The sequence below is a fragment of the Paroedura picta genome, chromosome 10 (genome assembly GCF_049243985.1).
Source record: "Paroedura picta isolate Pp20150507F chromosome 10, Ppicta_v3.0, whole genome shotgun sequence".
Lineage (NCBI taxonomy): Eukaryota > Metazoa > Chordata > Lepidosauria > Squamata > Gekkonidae > Paroedura > Paroedura picta.
In genome coordinates, this window is record NC_135378.1 from 14,300,287 (window position 1) to 14,319,836 (window position 19,550).

A 19,550-nucleotide genomic window follows, 5' to 3' on the forward strand; every position below is an offset into this window, starting at 1 on the left:
ATGAGACTGGGAGTTTGATCCCAGCAGCCGGCACAAGGTTGACTCAGCCTTCCATCCTTCCAAGGTCAGTAAAATGAGTACCCAGCTTGCTGGGGGGTAAATGGTAATGACTGGGGGAAGCACTGGCAAACCACCCCGTATTGAGTCTGCCAAGAAAACGCTGGAGGGCATCACCCCAAGGGTCAGACATGACTCGGTGCTTGCACAGGGGATACCTTTACCTTTACCTTGCTGAAGTCATTCCTTTCCCAGGATCTAACCTCCCAAATCTTCAGGAATTTCCCGACCCAGAGCTTGGAGCACTAAATACAGAGGCAGCACTTTAAGGGATATACAAATACAGTGTAATTGTTATCAAAAGGACAAAATCTTGCTAAGGAAGCAGAGTTGAGCTCTCGGGGAGGATTTTTTATTCATCTAAGATAGATTTCCCCACCTCAGGCAGAGTCCATTAAAGAAAAACTGGGAATGTTTTATGTTCTCGTGATGTAACACTTGGCAAAGCAGATAGACATGCCCCTTATTCAAAGTCAGCCTCTTAAGTCAGCTGTCCTTGCCCTGCTTGAATTGGAGTTCATGGTGTTCTATCCTGCTATTGTCCAATCCTGCTTGTCAGGGATGATTCATCTAGGGTACTTAGCTTTCTTTCCTTTTTTTTCTTGGGGGAGGAATTATAATCCACGAGTCAAAGGCCTGGAACGGATAACGAAAGGTCAATTTGCTTAGAGGTCTCCGGGCACTGTTCCTTATCCACCAGCAGAATTTATTTACTACTTTCATAAATTAGCATTTTCCACTCAATAGACAATAGAGGTGGGGAAGAACCATCTAAAAGCCACTGCGAAAAAACAAGAACAATAATCACAACAGCATTTGGAGCAACAGAGGTCCGGGAAAAGTCATCAGAAAAGCCCGTGAAGAATGAAAATGTGCTCAGCAGGTAACAAACTTTGCAGACCTCCCGCGGCTGCACTTTCTCTCTGTACCATCCCCTCACAAGTTTACTGGAAGAGAAGAAACATATATCTCCTCTAGCTGATCTCCATTAACAAAAAGCTGGTCAGCCTGAAGATCTTTAGATATGTACCCTGTAAAACAGAGGTAGTCAACCTGTGGTCCATCAGATGTTCATGGACTACAATTCCCTTGAGCCCCTGCCAGCGAATGCTGGCAGGGGCTCATGGGAATTGTAGTCCATGAACATCTGGAGGACCACAGGTTGATTACCCCTGCTGTAGAACATTGCAGCCCTTAGGAAGATGCTGATGGTCTCTTTACTAAATATCTAGGAACTTCAATCAGGATAAAGGTCTGCCAGAGCCCTTCACAGAAGTCCTTTTAGCCCAGCAGTTACCAACCTTTTCGGTTACTTGGTATGTTAACTCATCCAAGGTTGGACCCAGGTTTTTTGGTGCCCTGGGCAAACTATGACCTTGACACCCGCCTGGTTCAGGATACCATTTTCTACAGTAGCTCACCAGATGTTTGTGAGACACCTACAGCCACACAAAGGGCACAGCTGCCTCCACTGTGAACCCCAAGGGAGTGGCATCCTGACATGCACAGCCTTTGCGTGTGGAGGTCACACCCCAGTCTTTGACCACCTGCTCCTTCTCCACAACTCTCTCTAATCCCCTCCCCCAGGATTCCAGGACTCCATGAAACTCACTCTGGTGTCCACCAGGATCAACATGTACATGCAATAAAGAAAACAATGTAAATTAACCTGTGACATGGGAGAATCGGTTTCGAGGGTCAGATCTTGGTTCCTGAAATACAAGGAGAAGAAGAAGAAGAAGAAGAAGAAGAAGAAGAAGAAGAAGAAGAAGAAGAAGAAGAAGAGTTGGTTCTTATATGCTGTTTTTCTCTACCCAAAGGAGTCTCAGAGCGGCTTACAGTCGCCTTCCCTTTCCTCTCCCCGCAACAGGCACCCTGTGAGGTGGGTGACATGGAAAGAGGGATAGGGAGGGCAAAGCAGCTATTAGGGAGGGCTTTTAGCAGTTTCACAACCCACTTTTGGGTCCTGACTCACAGGTTGGGAAACACTGCTCGAACCAGTTTATACCCAGACACGAGTGGAACCTGGGCAGAAACTGCCCCAGAGTTGTGTCCTAGAACTAATATAAAACTGGGAATGCATTACAGAACGTTGCATGAAGCCCAGGTTTCCTGAATGGGGAAAAGCTCCAGGTGTAATGCTGCAGAGCTGAATCCCATAGAGCAGGGGTGGCCAAACTGTGGCTCTCCAGATGTCCATGGACTACAATTCCCCTGAGCCCCTGCCAGCATCTGGAGAGCCACAGTTTGGCCAACTATGGGACTCATTGGCTTTGGTTTGATCCTGCAGCCCATAATGGAAGCAACAGAAACTTCTGCAGCAAGCAGCAGACCCACCAACCATAAATCAGTTCCCCGTAGCATTAATTCTGGTGCTTCATCCTCGGCCAGCTTCCAATTTCCTACCTCTACCTGTGCTGTCTCCTAAATCAAAGCGGTAGATTTGGCTCCAGACTTTTTGCTTGCCCTTTCATCCAACCGATATAGGTCACTTTCCCAAAGCAAATGGGAGGGATTCTCGGCTCTGAAGGCACTCCGGCGTTCTTCTGTGAACTCTTAGCCTACTAGTCTAGCTAGAAATGGGCAAACTCTGCCTGTTCCCCCTTCATTTGTTATTCTTCAGCTTCCTTCCCTTGATGCATTCTGGGATTTGTCGGTCCCAGAATGCTTGGTGTTAATGAGGACAATGAGACCCCGAGGACCATTACATTTATAATTTACATCTACTTAATTGCACCACTGTTGGTTCATTGCTCTTATTATAAATATAAATCAAAGAACACGGGCATTTACTGTCTCGGGGCGATCACTGAACTATCCAGTAACTATTGCCTGTCTTTGTTTCTGGTTAAGAATTTTGCAGGGTCGTGGGGAGGGGGGGAGAGGTAGACAGGAGAGTTCAGGCTTTCTCAACCAGGATTTTGTGAAACCCTTGGGTTTCTTGATGGACCTGGAAGGGTTTCCTGAATGGATGGGAGTTAATTAATGTTTTATATATATTCTTCAAATCTGTCAAACATTTATTGGGTGGCATGACCATATATTAATTCCCCAGGCCCCATCACCAAATTTACAGGAGTTTTCCCATCTGGATATGTCAACCCTAGCCCCCTCCCTACCCTATGCCAGTAGCCAGGGGGGGGGGGAGGCAACTCTACTTAGAAGGGTATATTTCTTCTTAGTATAGCATTGTACATTTCTGAAATACCTAGCTTAATATCTGTTATTTTCTCAGAAAGTATATGGCCATATATGATCATGTTGACCCACGTGCCCCCAATGGCCAATGATGGGCCTAGAGGGGGTGGGGAGGAGCCCCTGGTGGGTGTGTCCACAGCTCTGCTTCCCAACCGTATTCTGCCCTATGCACTGCTTCTGGGTTTTCTCGAAGCATGAAGTATCCTTCAGGGGTTTCTCAATGGTAAGAAAGTTGAGAAAGGCTGGGATAATTGATCGACAAAGGTGAGGGGTCAGGCTAATGGAGGTCAAAATATAGGGGGGAAGCAGCAGCATCTGGCATTGATTCCAGCCAAATCTACAAACTACTGTCATAGCTGCAGGTTGTATAAGACACTCACTTTGAGTTTGTGTGCATGAAAAATAAGCACTGGGTATCACTTTCTGAGAAAATAACAGATACTGTCCCCCCCGCCAGGATACTGGCATGGGGGGGGGGGTAGGGTTGACATATCCAGATTGGAAAACTCCTGGAAATTTGGAGATGGAGCCTGGGGAACTGATCTCTGTAGTCGGAAATTCAGCTGTAATTCTGGGGGCTCCCCAGGTCTGACCTGGAGCTGGCATCCTACACTCACCACAAAGGTTACATTAGCCTGCCAAGAAGAGTAACACTTTTTTTAGCATGTTGATCCGCTGAGGCCAACATCCATCCAAGGGTATCTCTGCTTAAGGTGACGTTGTCAGGATCACAGCTCTTTCCTGGGAATGGTGGCCTGGTCCCCCCCCCCCCCGGCCACCAGCTTTGGTTTGGAAAATCCTGGTAAAACTTGGGGGGGGGGATCCTGTGGAGGGCAGGGCCCTCATTGGGGTTCAAGGCCATACAGTCCACCCTGCGAAGCATCCGTTTTCTCCAAGGGAACTGATCTCTGTAATTTGGCAATGAGCTGTAATTCTGGAAAGCCCCCAGGCCCCTTTGACTCACACGGGAGTAACTTCTGAATCAACCAGCTTAACATTGCTCCCTTACGGCTTACCCGCTGCGGTTGTAAAAATGCTTAATTTGATTTTAAATCACAATGTTTGCGTGAGCCCGGTGACCAATTAGCATGCACTTTCATTTGGAAAGTTTCTAAATAATACGCCAGAGTGATTAAAATTGGCCGATTTAAAATCAATCCACTTTGTTGTCACCCCCCAAAGAAACAAACAAATGGATTGGAGGTTGTATCCGTTCCATCCTTCCAGACTTCTGTGTCTCGCTGCCCACCGATGCTTTTCCCTCAGCATTTACTCAATCATCGCCTGTGACAAGTGAAATAATGGCTTGTGTTCAATGCACTTTAATTTGGTTCATTTTCTAAATTAACTTTGCAGATGTTAACTCCAAGCACGACATAGAAAATGAAAAACGCAGAGATAGATCACAGAAGCTGGGAGTCCTTTGAAAAGAAGTCCTAAGTCAGCATTGGACGGCTCTGTAATGCTGAGGGTGTTGAAAAGATCTGAGTCGTCTTAAAGCTCCCAGGGAAATTTTGAAGTCCCCTCTTCAGGAGAGATGGAACCTCCCCTGAGATCTGGAGGGGAAAAGGCACACCCCTGTAGCCTCTCTGTTTTCAGTGTCAGGACCTCTGATGGGCCTTCGCCCTGCTCCATGGACTCTATGCTTTATGCATTTCAGTAGACCCTCCTCCACTGAATAATAGGGACGTTTTCAGTTCTTAAGATTAAGGACATAGTAGAAAAACAAAACTGTCCTGCAGGAATTCAGAACCTTTGCCTTCTGCTATATGGTCTCAAGACTGTACATGACATCTCTCATATAGGGTTGTTAGGGCTGCAAGCCTCCAGGTGGGATCTGGGCCCCCCCTGAAATTACAGCTCATCTCCAGACAACAGAGATCATGGATTCTATGTCACTGTACCCCACTGATGTCCCTGTCCTCAGGCTCCAGTCCCAAATCCCCGGGAGTTTCCAAAACCTGGATCTGGCAACCCTACATTTGCATGCAGTTAATATTCATGAACAATCCCTGGTTGGCTGCAACCATTTGCGCAACAGCATGGTTTTTCAGCTGCTGAATTGTGGGATGAAACATCGTTCAGTTGCTCCAGACCAGGGGGAGTCAAACTGCGGCCTTCCAGATGTCCATGGACTGCAATTCCCACGAGCCCCTGCCAGCGAACGCTGGCAGGGGCTCGTGGGAATTGTAGTCCATGGACATCTGGAAGGCCGCAGTTTGACTACCCCTGCTCCAGACCAACACGGCACCCCCACCTGAATCTACACTGAGGCTATCCGCATTTAGTCCCATGATGGAAAGAGTCGCTGGAAAAGACAAGACTGCTGGGTGGAAGTCTTCCTCTGATGGCGAGATATTTTTCTCCATTGAAGTCCTAAGATCCCACTTAGTGGAAGGGAAGCATGGTGTACAGGTCTATGGGAGCTCTCCCACATGCTAAGCGATGCAGCTTCAATCCACTGCAGTGACAGTTAGCAGCTGGATTTTGCCGTTTCGCACCGTGGAATCCAGCTGCAAAGTGCACTGAATCGGGATGGAAAGTACTTTGTTTGGTGTTTGTGAAAGCAAATATTTTTAGGGCCTGAATTCTTCAGCAAGTTTCCCTGGAGCGATCCTCTGCGTACCCGGTTGAGAACTTGGGCCAGGATGCGATCTTTTGCAGATCCATAATTTTAACACACCGTAACCTACCTCGGTGGCAATTTAGCATTTTAAATAAATACTGTCTACTTAACCTCACAAGGAGGTTCTAACATGGGTTGCAACCTGAAGACTCCAGGGCAGAGTCTGCACTTACTTTGCTTATTCCATTGTCAATCCTGTTGAATTCAGATCGCTTTGAACTCGGGTCTTCCTCTTCCCCCCTCCCCATTGAAACAGGAAAGTCTTCTGCACGTGGTTAGGGAGGCTCAGAAGAGGGGGGGGGGAGGCAAATGGAGACTCTTTCTTTGTTTTCTTGAAGGGGGGGAGAGAATCAAAGAAGTCAGAGGAGGGAGGAAAAATCCTTTCTTTTCTTGAAGGTGGGGGGGGGAACGAAGAAGGCACAAAAAAAAAAACCCAAGGCCGACAGAAGTTGAGAGAAATTAGGGGCTTCTCCTTTAAGGCTTCTCCTTGTCACATGACCACCTGTAGCCAATCACGGGTCCTCTACCATGGAGGAGAGCCCAGATTCAAAACAATGCGATTTTCTGAATATATTCAGGATTAACAGCAGTCTGAGATATCGCACAAGAAAGGTAGGGTCACTCCGGATCAATCCTTCTTGCTGCAGAAGGAAAATTTAAATTGCCCAAAATCCAAACAGAAATTGCATTCTGTGTAGAGGGCAGGGACTGAATTGATCTGGGGGTGGAATAAAAGCTCCGTGCAGTTTACACCCAGGATAAGGGCAGCAATTCTGTGGTCAAGCATCTGCTATGTATGCAGAAAGCCCCCGCTATAACCCCTGGCATCTCCAGTCAACAGGAATGACTAGTAGTAGATTGACTTCTAAGAGAGCCAGCTTGGTCTAGGGGTTAGGAGTATGGACTTCTGATCTGGTGAGCTCGTTCCCCACTCCTCCTGCACATGCTACCAGCTGGGAGACTTTGGGCTCGCTATTGCACTGATAAAGCTGTTCTGACCAAGCAGTGATATCAGGGCTCTCTCAGCCTCACCCACCCCATAGGGTGTCTGTTGTAGGGAGAAAAAGGGAAGACGAATGTAAGCCGCTTTGAGACTCCTTTGGGTAGAGAAAAGCGGCATATAAGAACCAACTCTTCTTCAGTAATATCAGCCTCACCTCCCTCACAGGGTGTGGGGAGAGGAAAGGGAGGGCGATTGTAAGCTGCTTGGCGACTCCTTCAGGTAGAGAAAAGCTGCATATAAGAACCAACTCTTCTTCTTCTTCAGTAATATCAGGGCTCTCTCAGCCTCACCCACCTCACAGGGTGTCTATTCTGGGAAAGGGAAGGTGAATGTAAGCTGCTTTGAGACTCCTTTGTCCAAAGTGAGGCTGCAACAAGGTATGTCTCCTAATGCAGAAATGGTCAAGAAGAATACCCGCCCCGGCACACGCACACACACACACACACACACACACACACACAGACACAGACACAAGGTAATAGTGGGGCTCAGCTGGTAATGTGTCTTCAGGAGGCAACCTCTGTGTGTTATGTACCACCAAGCCACTTCCAACTTATAATGACCCTTTGAGGAAATGTCCTTTAAAATCTCCTGCTCAGGTCTTGCAAATGGAGGGCCCTCTTGGCTTCCTTGATGGAGACCATCCATTTCATGATTTTTTCAACACTTCCTAGCATTATTATCCTTTCCAGTGACTCAGGTCTTTTCATAATGTGGCAAAAGTATCGCCAGATGTTATTTTGTAGACAGGGGCAGAACCATTCCAGCTAAATGTATCTGCAGGACCGCTTGTCTGTTTATGCCCCCCCCCCTTTTGCAGGGCTCTTTGTTCTACAGGTATGAATTCACTGGTTGTCCCGGGCCCTTGGGATTTTGCCTGGCCTCAACCTGGGCCAGGGCATTTTCGGCCCTGGCCCCAACCTGGTAGAATGAGCTCGCGGAAGAACTGAGGGCCCTGCCAGAGTTGTCAGCTTTCCACAGGGCCTGCAGTATGGAGCTCTTCATATGGTTGAGGCTGGGATGAGGTCCCTGAGTTACCATCAGCGGATCCTCTAATGGTGGTAAAATCAGGACCCTCACTCCAATTGAAAGAGCTCCTTGACTATACTGGATAGGTGTGGGGAGTTGAACTCTACTGTATTGCCATCTTAAATGTTTTAATGCGTTAAGGGGATTTTTTGTGTACTGCAGCGAGTCTCTTTGAGAGCAGTGGTATATAAGTCCAAAAATAAATAAAATAAAATAATCCTGGTACAGGCGAAAGCAATAGCAAACTATTTCTGACCAACATTTACCTCAAAAACCCTAGAATTAGATCAGGGGTAGTCAAACTGCGGCCATCCAGATATCCATAGACTACAATTCCCATGAGCCCTCCTTTTGCTGGCAGGGGCTCATGGGAATTGTAGTCTATGGATATCTGGAGAGCTGTAGTTTGACTACCCCTGAATTAGATAATCCAAAACGAAAGGAAGCAAACTATCTATCCAGCATAAATTAGAGTGTTTGATGAACTACAGTTAATATGGCATGGGGTTTTATCATGTTTTTTTTTGGGGGGGGGCTATATTGTATTCCACCATGAGTCTCTGGAGAGTAATCGGCTAAAAATCTAAATAATAAATAAATACATATTGGAGGAAAGCACGGAAACTATTTTAGCCTCAGAGAAAGAAAAGAATTCTGAGCTGCTAGCTTGATGGACCAGAGTCTTCCCTGTGACTCAACAAAACTAGCAACAATAGTCAGAACAAGGGCCTTCCGGTGTAAAGTATAAAGTCATGAACAAGGAAATTAATTATTTTGCAATACATTAGAAACAGGGAACTAGCTCAGTGGAGGAGGGTTGACTTGCTGGATGACAGAGGAAAAGGTCTTCCCGAGAAAGATGAGGAGATTGCTGAGAAGAGGAATGATGTCTTTGTGTTGGTGTTCACTGTGGAAGATGTGGGGCAATTCCACACATGAGAATGGCTATTTGGGGAGAAAAGATTCCAGTAATGCTGAACTACGCAAAAAAATGTCTTCATTGTAAGTATACTTGGATTTTAGTGAAGTTGTTGATAAGTTTCCCCATGATGTTCTGACGGATAAATTGAAGGACTGCAATCTGGATTTTCAGATAGTCAGGTGGATAGGAAATTGGTTAGAGTAGCGGTCCCCAACCTTCTTGTAGTCGGGGACCGCCTCCGAGGGTGAAAGAGAGCCGGCGGCCCGGACGCCATAGCTGCACATGCACGCGCAGTTGCGGCGCGTGCATGTTTTTGCCACTAGGTGGCGTTAACGCGCATGCACAGAGCTGCCACACGTGCACGTTTTCACCAGCAGGGGGCACAAACACGCATGCGCGGCAGCTCCGCGCGTGCGCGTTTGTGTCGCTGCCGTGCCGGCGGCCGTGCCTGCCCCCCCTCTCGCTGCTGGGGGGGAGGCAGGCGCGGCCGCTGGCGGCCCGGGGTTTGAGGACCCCTGGGTTACATAACCGCACTCAAAGAGTTGTTGTCAATGGTGTTTCATCAGACTGGAGAGAGGTGAGTAGCAGGGTACCTCAGGGCTTGGTGCTCGGCCCGGTACGTTTTAACATATTTATTAATGATCTAGATGAGGAGGTGGAGGGACTACTCATCAAGTTTGCAGATGACACCAAATTGGGAGGACTGGCAAATACTCCGGAAGATAGAGACAGAGTTCAACGAGATCTGAACACAATGGAAAAATGGGCAAATGAGAACAAGATGCAATTTAATAAAGATAAGTGTAAAGTTCTGCATCTGGGTCAGAAAAATGAAAAGCATGCCTACTGGATGGGGGATACGCTTCTAGGTAACACTCTGTGTGAACGAAACCTTGGGATACTTGTGGATTGTAAACTAAACATGAGCAGGCAGTGTGATGCAGCGGTAAAAAAGGCAAATGCCAGGGGCATCACATCAAAATCACAAGATGTCATAGTCCCATTGTATACGGCACTGGTCAGACCACACCTGGAGTACTGTGTGCAGTTCTGGAGGCCTCACTTCAAGAAGGACGTAGATAAAATTGAAAGGGTACAGAGGAGAGCGACGAGGATGATCTGGGGCCAAGGGACCAAGCCCTATGAAGATAGGTTAAGGGACTTGGGAATGTTCAGCCTGGAGGGGACATGATAGCCCTCTTTATTTGAAAGGTTGTCACTTGGAGGAGGGCAGGAAGCTGTTCCCGTTGGCTGCAGAGAAAAGGACACGTAGTAATGGGTTTAAACTACAAGTACAATGATATAGGCTAGATATCAGGAAAAAATTTTCACAGTCAGAGTAGTTCAGCAGTGGAATAGGCTGCCTAAGGAGGTGGTGAGCTCCCCCTTACTGGCAGTCTTCAAGCAAAGGTTGGATACACACTTTTCTTGGATGCTTTAGGATGCTTAGGGCTGATCCTGCATTGAGCAGGGGGTTGGACTAGATGGCCTGTATGGCCCCTTCCAACTCTATGATTCTATGATTCTATGATTCTAAGTACATTTGGCATTAAGGGACAGACTAGAATGAAGAAGCGAGTGAATCAGAGATGAAATTCTACGGCTAATTGATCAATTTAAACCAGGGCTGGGCAAACTATGGCCCTCCAGATGTCCATGGACTACAATTCCCATGGGCTCATGAGAAATGTAGTACATGGACATCTGGAGGGCCACAGTTTGCCCAGCCCTGGTTTAAACGAACAATTTACCAGGTTGAGATAGCATGCAGTTAAGATGTTCAAAAGTAGAGAGAACTGTACCATAAGGTTTTCTTTCTAAACCGTGAAATTAAGACTAGAGGAAGGAATATAAATAATCTTCAGTATGCTAATGACACTTCCCTCCTGTGAGAAATTAAGAAAGGCCTGGAATAGCTGATGACAAAGGTCAACGAAGTAAGCAAGAAATTTGGCCTTAGACAAAAATAATGACCATTGCAAAAAAACAGATATGTCTCATTAATAATTGAAGGTGAAGATATTGAATGCATTCAAGACTTATTTTTCTTGGATCCCAAATTGACGTGAGTGGTGATTGCAGTATGGAAATAAAACATCAAATTGCTCTGGGTCGCTCAGCAATGATGAGCTTGAACCATACATGGAAGAGCAAGGACATGAGCCTGACTGCCAAATGAAGATTAGTTCGATCTCTCATATTTCCAGTAGCCACTTATGGCTATGAAAGTTGGACGCTGAAGAAATCAGATGAGAAGAATCGATTTGTTGGAACTCTGGCGCTGGAGAAGGTTTCTGCGGGTTCCAAACAAGGAAATACTACAGCACCTAATGCCTGATATATCACTGGTAGGCAAAATCACGAAACTCTGACTCACTTACTTTGGCCATATCATGCAACCCAACTCAGTGGAGAAGGCAGTTATGCCAGGATTGGTCAGTGGAAAAAGGAAACCAAGCTGACAAAGGGTGCAGTGGGTGGATGCGATTGGGGGGGGACACTGGCCAGAACATTGCCCAGCTGAGGGAGGTGGTGCAGGATCAGGGCGACAGCTGTGCCATGGAATTGCCAAGAGTCAGGGGCATTTCCCACGGCTTAAAAATAGCACAATGGTTGCCGATTGAAAACGCTACTAATTTGCCATAACGCACGACGTCGTCAACAATCTGCAACAATCCTGAAACCGATCAGCAATAAGCGCTTCGTTGTGGCGCTTTCAGGGGAATCCAGAAAACTGGATTCACCCTCCGGATAGCGATACACTCCTGCAACCAATCTGCAACACTAGCGCTAAAGACCTGTGCGTTACCATTGTAGCTGGTTCTTCAAAGTCCCTCCCCCTGGATCTCTCCTCCAAACTTCCGGCGAAGCGATCGCCATTTTTTTTTCTCGGAGCGAGCGGGGATAAACGCACCGGCGAGCCTCTTTCTGTTTAGAGGCTTCCCTGGCTTCAGTCCTTCACCTTTAGTCACTAAGCACAAACCACTTAAAAGCCCGTTTGCTGAAATAAAGTCCCTTTATTTTTTACACATAAATTCAGCCGAAAATCGAGCCCGTGAGAAGGGGGGGGGGAATTTTTTTTTATCACTCGAGGCAGCGTGCAAACGATCATACAATCAAACGATAGCTCACAATAGGCAGCTGGATGGGTCTCTCCGTAGCAACGAATCTACACAGATTCGTTGCTATGGGTCTGTTTTTTTTTTTTTAAAACCTTCCTTAAAGGGAAAGCGGCTGTTTGGGAGCATGCTAACGGCTGCCCATTGGCTGCTTGACGGCCAGGGGCGGGACGAGCTTGGCAATAGCGCTTCCTTTCTAGCGATTTCTGCCGAGACCGGAAGCCTGTGGGAAACGCTAAAAAACGCAACTGATTCCACTACAAAGCCAGGTGTGCAAAACGACGAATTCCACTATTTTAAATGGCGATTTTTCATTCCGCAAACAATTTGCAACAAAGATCCCCGTGCGAAATGGCCCTCAGTCACGACTAAATGGCTGACAACAACAACAACCACCATGAAGTAGAAAAAGCAGTGGGAGGTTTCCAAGATGGTTGGTATCCAGCAAGAATGCTCGTTGCCTGTCTGATCTCTGTAGGATCCCAGGAGCCAATGAGGCAAGGGCTTTGCTCTTTCTTCTGTGCATAAATTAATGTGGTTTGGGGTCAGATTGGGAAAGTGCAAAACAGCATGCCTCACTGAGATTCTACCCCAAGAGGAAATGGATGTGGCTTAACAGAGATGCAGTTGGAAGAACATGGCATGGTGTGGCTGTCCCGAGTAACCCCACCTGGCTACGCAGCCCTCCCACCAGCCCCCAATGAATGCCCAGTAGAAAGAGTGAGAAAGGTGGGCGATAGGCAAATTAACAACAACAACAACAAGAAAAATACAAATGTGAAACTGTTGCCCTCCCTAATGTGACATCCCTAAAAGCGGTTTGGCTTACAGAGATTTAGAAAGTAGTAAATGAAATGCTAATTTTTTAATAGGGGTCCTTACAATTATGAGCCAGTGAGCCCCTCTGTACCAGATAAATTCTGGAATATGAAGAATCAGTTAATTGAAGCACTGGGGAGCTCATCAGCTGGGATTGCGTGTCTTGTTATAAGGCCTCACCAGAATCTGCTGAAGGAATGAACCAGAAATATGAAATTCTCCATTTTCAGTGAGCTCTAAATCCAGTTTTGGAATTGTCATAATAGAACCACTGTTCAGAAGCTCATTTTGTCTGCTTTGCGAGCAGTTTTGACTGCCTCCGGTGTCGCCAGCCCTTCCTGGCCTTCCGATGCCGCACCCAAAGGATGCCGCGACTGTTTTGCGATCAGCTGCTTTCAGAGGCGACTCTTCATGATGCGAGAAAAGTCCCATCATTGTTGTCATTGAATCATCCCCCAACAAACCTGAAAGGTAAGCAGTGAAGCACGCGGGGGATGATCAGCCCAGAGGAAACAAAGCAAGGCTTTGGAGAACTGGAAACCGCTGGAATATTAGGCATATACAAAGCTCTCTGTGCCATTAAACTTTAGTGCTCCTGAATTGTCAGTGAAAAATGAAGTTCCTGCACCGTTCTTGCTGGCCAGAATTCAATTGGAGGGTTCAGAACATTTCAGGGTCGCTTGATCTCATCAGATTCCAGCAGCTAAGCAGGGTCACCTTGAAAGTATTCGGATGGGAGACCACCAAGACATTCCAGGGGTGCTAAGCCTCTGAACTTCTCTTGCCTTGAAAGTCTCAGGAGATGGCCATAAATCAGCAGTGGTTTGACGGTTCTTCCCACCGCCACAATTAAGTCCATTGAGGGACAGGTGGTCACAAATTCCACACAGAGGTGGTCACAGATTCTATAGCAGGGGTAGTCAAACTGCGGCCCTCCAGATGTCCATGGATTACAATTCCCAGGAGCCCCCTGCCAGCGAATGCTGGCAGGGGCTCCTGGGAATTGTAGTCCATGGACATCTGGAGGGCCGCAGTTTGACTACCCCTGTTCTATAGCTTTGCTGCCCTCTTGTGTATCAGAACTTACACTGTAATTACACGGGCAGGGTCGATTTGTAACTGAAAGGAAAAGTTGAAACCAGCAGCGCCTCTCCCAGCTTTCCACGCACGGTATTCTCCAAATCGTTCCTCGGCATTTCACACGCCCACCTTTCCTGTTCCTCTGTGTCAAGGAACCTTCTGATTTATTCCATTTATTTGTTTTAATATGTACCTGCCACCCTTCCCCGAAGGCTCAGGGTGGGTCACATCATCAATTAAAAACACACAACATAAATATACACTGTAGGAATTGAGAACATATTAATTTTTACAGATCTGAAAATCTAAAAATTAGGAGCTACTTTACTCAAAGCCTGCCGGGAGAAAATAATTGTATGTGTGTGTGTGGGGGGGGGGGGGATGTAATATATCCTGTCAGATGGATTACTTAGGTCAGGGGTAGTCAAACTGCGGCCCTCTAGATGTCCATGGACTACAATTCCCATGAACCCTCCATTTGCTGGCAGGGGCTCATGGGAATTGTAGTCCATGGACATCTGGAGGGCCGCAGTTTGACAACCCCTGAGTTGAACAGGGAAGCCAGCAGGGTTTTAATGTAGTTTCAGAATCTTAATCACAGTCATGGCTGAACAGCCCTGCCTAGAAGCTCCTGCAGAACTGTTTATGGTCCTCCAAGGACTGGTCTCACTAGACAGAGTGTTCCACAGGGCCTGGGCCTGGCCCTGATTGAGGCCAGTTTAACTTCTTTGGTGCTGAGGATCCTGAAAAATTTTGTTCGCTGGATCGCAGCGTTCTCTGGGGGATATCATGGAAGAGGCAGTCCCGCACATATGATAGCCCCGGACTGTTTAGGAATTTAAAAGGAAGAACCCAAAACCTTGAACCTGATCCAGTCTTCTATTTGGAGCCAATGCAGTGGAAAAGCACAGTTCATATTGGGTCCCAGTAAGGACCCATGCTGTTACATCCTGGTCCAATTGAGGTTTCTGGAGCAGCTTCAAGGGCAGCCCTGTGTTACTCAGTCAAGTTACAGTACTCTAAGCTGGGCATGACCATTACATGGATCACAATGGCTATGTTGGATACTGACAGGTAAGGAGCTAATTGTCGTGCCTGGTGAAGTTATTAAAATGCCTGTCAAGCGACATTAGTACCCTGGGCCTCCATAGAGAAAGAGGCATCCAGGACCATGCCCAGGCTCCTGACACTCACCGAAGCTCTTAATTGGACCCTGACAAGAGCTGTGAGTCGTTCTAACTCACCTGGGGCACGCTGACCCAGACAGAGGACCTCCATCTTAGCTGGATTTAAATTCCACCTATTCTGCTTCAGTCAATCCACTACAGCCTTCAGACATCAGGATGTATGGATGAAAGGCTGTCCATCAACAGATATAGCCGGATGTCATTAGCATATTGATGCTCCAGGCCAGTTACTTTGATATTAAACCGCACCTGTGGTTGCAGGCAGCAGGCTGGGGGTGTCAGGGGTTACTCCTGAGAGCAGCCTGGTTGCCTTCTTGAGCAGAGCAGGTCAGAGAAGAGTCATGGTCAGAGGAAGACGCATCAAGCCAGGAGAGAGGTCAGTGTAGGCAGGCAAGGGCAGTCCAAAAACAGTCCAAGGTCAAAGGTTCCAATCCATCACAGGAGGTAGGAGTCTGGCAAGGTGACTGTCAGGAAGGTTGCAGGCCAAAATACTCAGCTGCTTCCATGACTGGCAGTCATTCCAACAGTCTCTGAGTAGTTCATACCCCCACTGCTAGTCCTCATCCTGAGATGACTCATCCCATTCCAGCACTTGGCATTGGGCTGTTTTTTCCCATTTTTATTTTGAGTATTTAAAGTATAAAGACAGAAAGAGAGACAAAAAGACATCGACTATATACATTATTAACTCATCCTTCGCCCTCCCTCAACCCCTGATATCGATAGCTGTCTAAGTCAGGGGTAGTCAAACTGCGGCCCTCCAGATGTCCATGGACTACAATTCCACTGGCAGGGAACGCTGGCAGGGGCTCCTGGGAATTGTAGTCCATGGACATCTGGAGGGCCGCAGTTTGACTACCCCTCGTCCAAGTAGTATCACCATTGATATTCTTCAGTTGGTCTTTTATTAACGATAGATAGATAGATAGATAGATAGATAGATAGATAGATAGATAGATAGATAGATAGATAGATAGATAGATAGATAGATAGATAGATAGATAGATAGATAGATAGATGTCAGCTTCGCCATTCTCAATAGTTCTGTAACTTTATTCAGCCACGTCTCAATAGGCAGTACTTCTTGGCTCAGACTAATCTTGCTGCTGTATAGAAAAAAAGGGTTCTAGCCTGAGTAGATAATATATCTGGACAGAGACTGAACATCATAGAATCATAGAGTTGGAAGGGGCCATCCAGGCCATCTAGTCCAACCCCCTGCTCAACGCAGGATCAGCCCAAAGCATCCTAAAGCATCCAAGAAAAGTGTGTATCCAACCTTTGCTTGAAGACTGCCAGTGAGGGGGAGCTCACCACCTCCTTAGGCAGCCTATTCCACAGCTGAACTACTCTGACTGTGAAAATCTTTTTCCTGATATCTAGCCTATATCGTTGTACTTGTAGTTTAAACCCATTACTTGTAGTTTAAACCCATCATATATTCAGGTCTTAAAGGGAAGTTAGTCTTAAACATCACTTCTAAAAGACTTTTGTCCAGAATTTATATACCTTACCACATCTCCATGGATGTGGAGGCACAGTGCTCAATATTAATTGAGAACTGTGCCTGTTACTTTGTAAGTCCTGTCAAAGATAGCTTCTGTGCTGCTCTGCAGTTGTTTCTGGGGAACTGACAGCCTGATGACCTGCAGCTGGCCTTGGACTGGAAGAACAGGGTGGGCTGCCAGGCAGGGGTGCTTCTGCTGGCACTTTCAGCTGGGAATCCCAAGCAGGTTGCCCCTCAGCCTCACCCTGTTGCAGGGTGGCCTGTGCCGAGCTCTTGCAGCTCAATTTCTCTTCTGAGGAGTCCCCAATGGTCTGAGGCTGGTTCATGACAGCATCAGAGAGAGAAACTAGCTCAGTGTGGGACCCTTTCTCCAAGCATTACTCGCTAGCCCCAGCCCTGGAGACAAGATTGCAGCTATTTGAGTGCAGCACCTTGAATCACCACATCTTCTAGGCCAGGGGTAGTCAAACTGCGGCGCCCTCCAGATGTCCATGGACTACAATTCCCAGGAGCCCCCTGCCAGCGAACGCTGGCAGGGGGCTCCTGGGAATTGTAGTCCATGGACATCTGGAGGGCCGCAGTTTGACTACCCCTGATCTAGGCACTGGGTTAGTAGCCCATGGTTGACAGTGTCAAATGCTGCTGTTAGATCTAATAATAACAGCAGTGCTGACCCAGCTAGATTATTTATTGATTGGTTGATTGATTGATTGGATTTGTATACCGCCTCTCCCAGCAAGCTGGCTTGCTGCGGTTCACAAAAGCCGAAACAATGTGCAGCAAGTCACATCTAAAGCATAGCCTAAAACAATCCCCAATAATCTTAAAAACAATCCTCAACAACGTAAAAAGGTGGCATACTCTATATACTAATAAAGCCTCTGCTCATATATTGGACCATCGGGCCGGTGCTAATCTTAATATTGACTGGCAATACATAATAGATGTCATAAGATCCCTAATGCCGCCTGGTACTGCACACAGGGACCAAAAAAGGGGGGAGGAGAGACCAGATTGTACACCCCGGGATTACCACCCGGCCCGCACCAAATGCCTGGCAGAAGAGCTTCATTTTACAGGCCCTGTGGAACTCAAGGAGTCCTGACAGGGCCTGCAGTTCACTTGGGAGCTCATTCCACTAGGTAGGGGCCAGGACCAAAAAGACCCTGGCCCTGGTAGAGGCCAGGTGTGCCTCCTGGGGCACATGCCAAGTGGGTCAAGAGTAGGCATCCCCAAGCTTTTTGAATCCTGACACAGTATGGTGAGCGCCACCACAAAATGGCTGCTGCAGGACATGGAACCTGCCACAAAATGGCTGCTGCGGCTTACCTCCCATCACACAATCAGGATCCTCATACTTCTGCCTGTCATAATCCTGTCCTGCCTTCACAAGCTTTTGCTAGGACTCCAATTTGTGTGTGAGCATTTGCTTAGGCTGGCGGTAGGGGGGATGATACGCTCAGAGAAGGTTCAGGAGATGGGGGTGTGGGACTTTTGTCTGCCATTCCATCTGGAGAGGCAGGGTGTAAATCTGCTGAGTGTTTAGGCAGAGGTTATCTCTAAGCCTGGGAGCCAGGCCAAGCTGCAGTGTCTGGCACTTAGTTTTGTTTTGCCATGAGACGTGTTGGGAGGGGGTGTCAACTGGAGTTTTCCCACCCAAAGTTGGAATTGGGGGGAGAAAGTGGGGAGTGTATAGAGGGGCTTTCTTAGAGGTGCCTTAGACAGCAAGACATTGGAGTTGCCCTGCTTTGCTTTTTCCTCAATAAAGAGATTTTCCTCAACAAAGTCTGTTCATTGGGAACATCTGCTGGAACCTCACAGTGCACAGCCAACCAGAAGTCTTGCTGGGCAAAATCTTCACCCAGCCCTAACTCACTTTCTAAAAACTCTCGTTTGTCACCAGGAAGTGTGTCCATGGGCACCACACTGGGGGACCCCTGATCTGAGACCACCCAATGGCATGTTGTGTATCTCAGAGAAATTGCAGCCCCAGTCAGAACCCATCGTTGAACTCGTTTGGCTTCTAATCCACAGCAACTCGGTCTTGTCTGGTGTAGACCACAGAATAGCTACTACTACCCTTCACCCCTGAATAGCTACTACTACCCTTCACATTCATGGGGCTGGTGACTGTGGGAATACCCAGCATGCTTGAAGCATGCAGCTTTCCCCCAACAGATGTGGGGTGCTCTCCCACAATGTCTGTACTACACAGTTATTTGTGGGAATGTTTCAAGATCGTCTGCAAAATTCTATCGCTTTCATTTTTACAAACGGACACCGTATCTGCCACAATGGAAGAGCTGTCCACCTCTCACCATCTAACCTACAATTTCTCCAAGAGTCCGAGAGAAACAAATTGCAGAGGAAGGGAGGGATCCTCATTGCCGATTGGGCAGGAGATGGATGGAGAAGAAATGTGATGTCAAAAGGTCACCCTCAATGGTTGTGTGTATTGTGATATTTCACAGACTTGTCCGCCCCATGTTTAACTGATCTTGTCATTCGTGTTTTGTGAAGTGTGCGGTCTAATTTAAAAGGCTTGTCAGGTATGCTGAAATTCATTCACCTGTCCAGCTTCCCCCTGCACCTACTCCTTGTTTTTCATTAAAAAATGCATGCCGGTTCATCTTCTGAATCTTTTACAAGTCTATGTTTTTACTCAGCTTCTTGCAGACTCTACAAAGCTGTGTCATGGTCTTCAACCTTATGCCTGTTCTATGTTGACCTGATTCCCCCCTCCCCCTTCCCTTGTGGCTCAAACACCTGATACGCCTAAAACATGTCTAATGAAGGGTACGTGACAGGCCTCTTGGTCAGAAGTGCAGGGGGGGGGGATTCTCCTTAATCTGTGCTTGTTCTCCCAGAACTGTGAGGGAGCAGAACTAAGAGGGAGAAGGAGTTTCCAGTTTCTCTGTCACCCAATTTTGCCAGCAGAAACAGGGGCAGGAGGCCGTTCTGCTCACTGAGACAGAAAAAAAGGATCAACAAGCCCCTCCAATG

At 47.3% G+C, this 19,550-nt stretch overlaps 1 long non-coding RNA gene across 1 annotated transcript in view; it reads right to left on the reverse strand.

Moving 5' to 3' along the window:
* Nucleotides 1-650: 650 nt before the first annotated feature.
* Nucleotides 651-19,550, reverse strand: part of LOC143819046 (uncharacterized) — a 27,998-nt gene continuing 9,098 nt past the window's right edge. Inside the window, exons 2-3 of the long non-coding RNA XR_013224738.1 lie at nt 1,727-1,769; nt 651-693 (exon numbers count right to left, since the gene is read on the reverse strand). This is a non-coding gene — a long non-coding RNA (uncharacterized LOC143819046). The remainder of the gene's footprint in view (nt 694-1,726; nt 1,770-19,550) is intronic.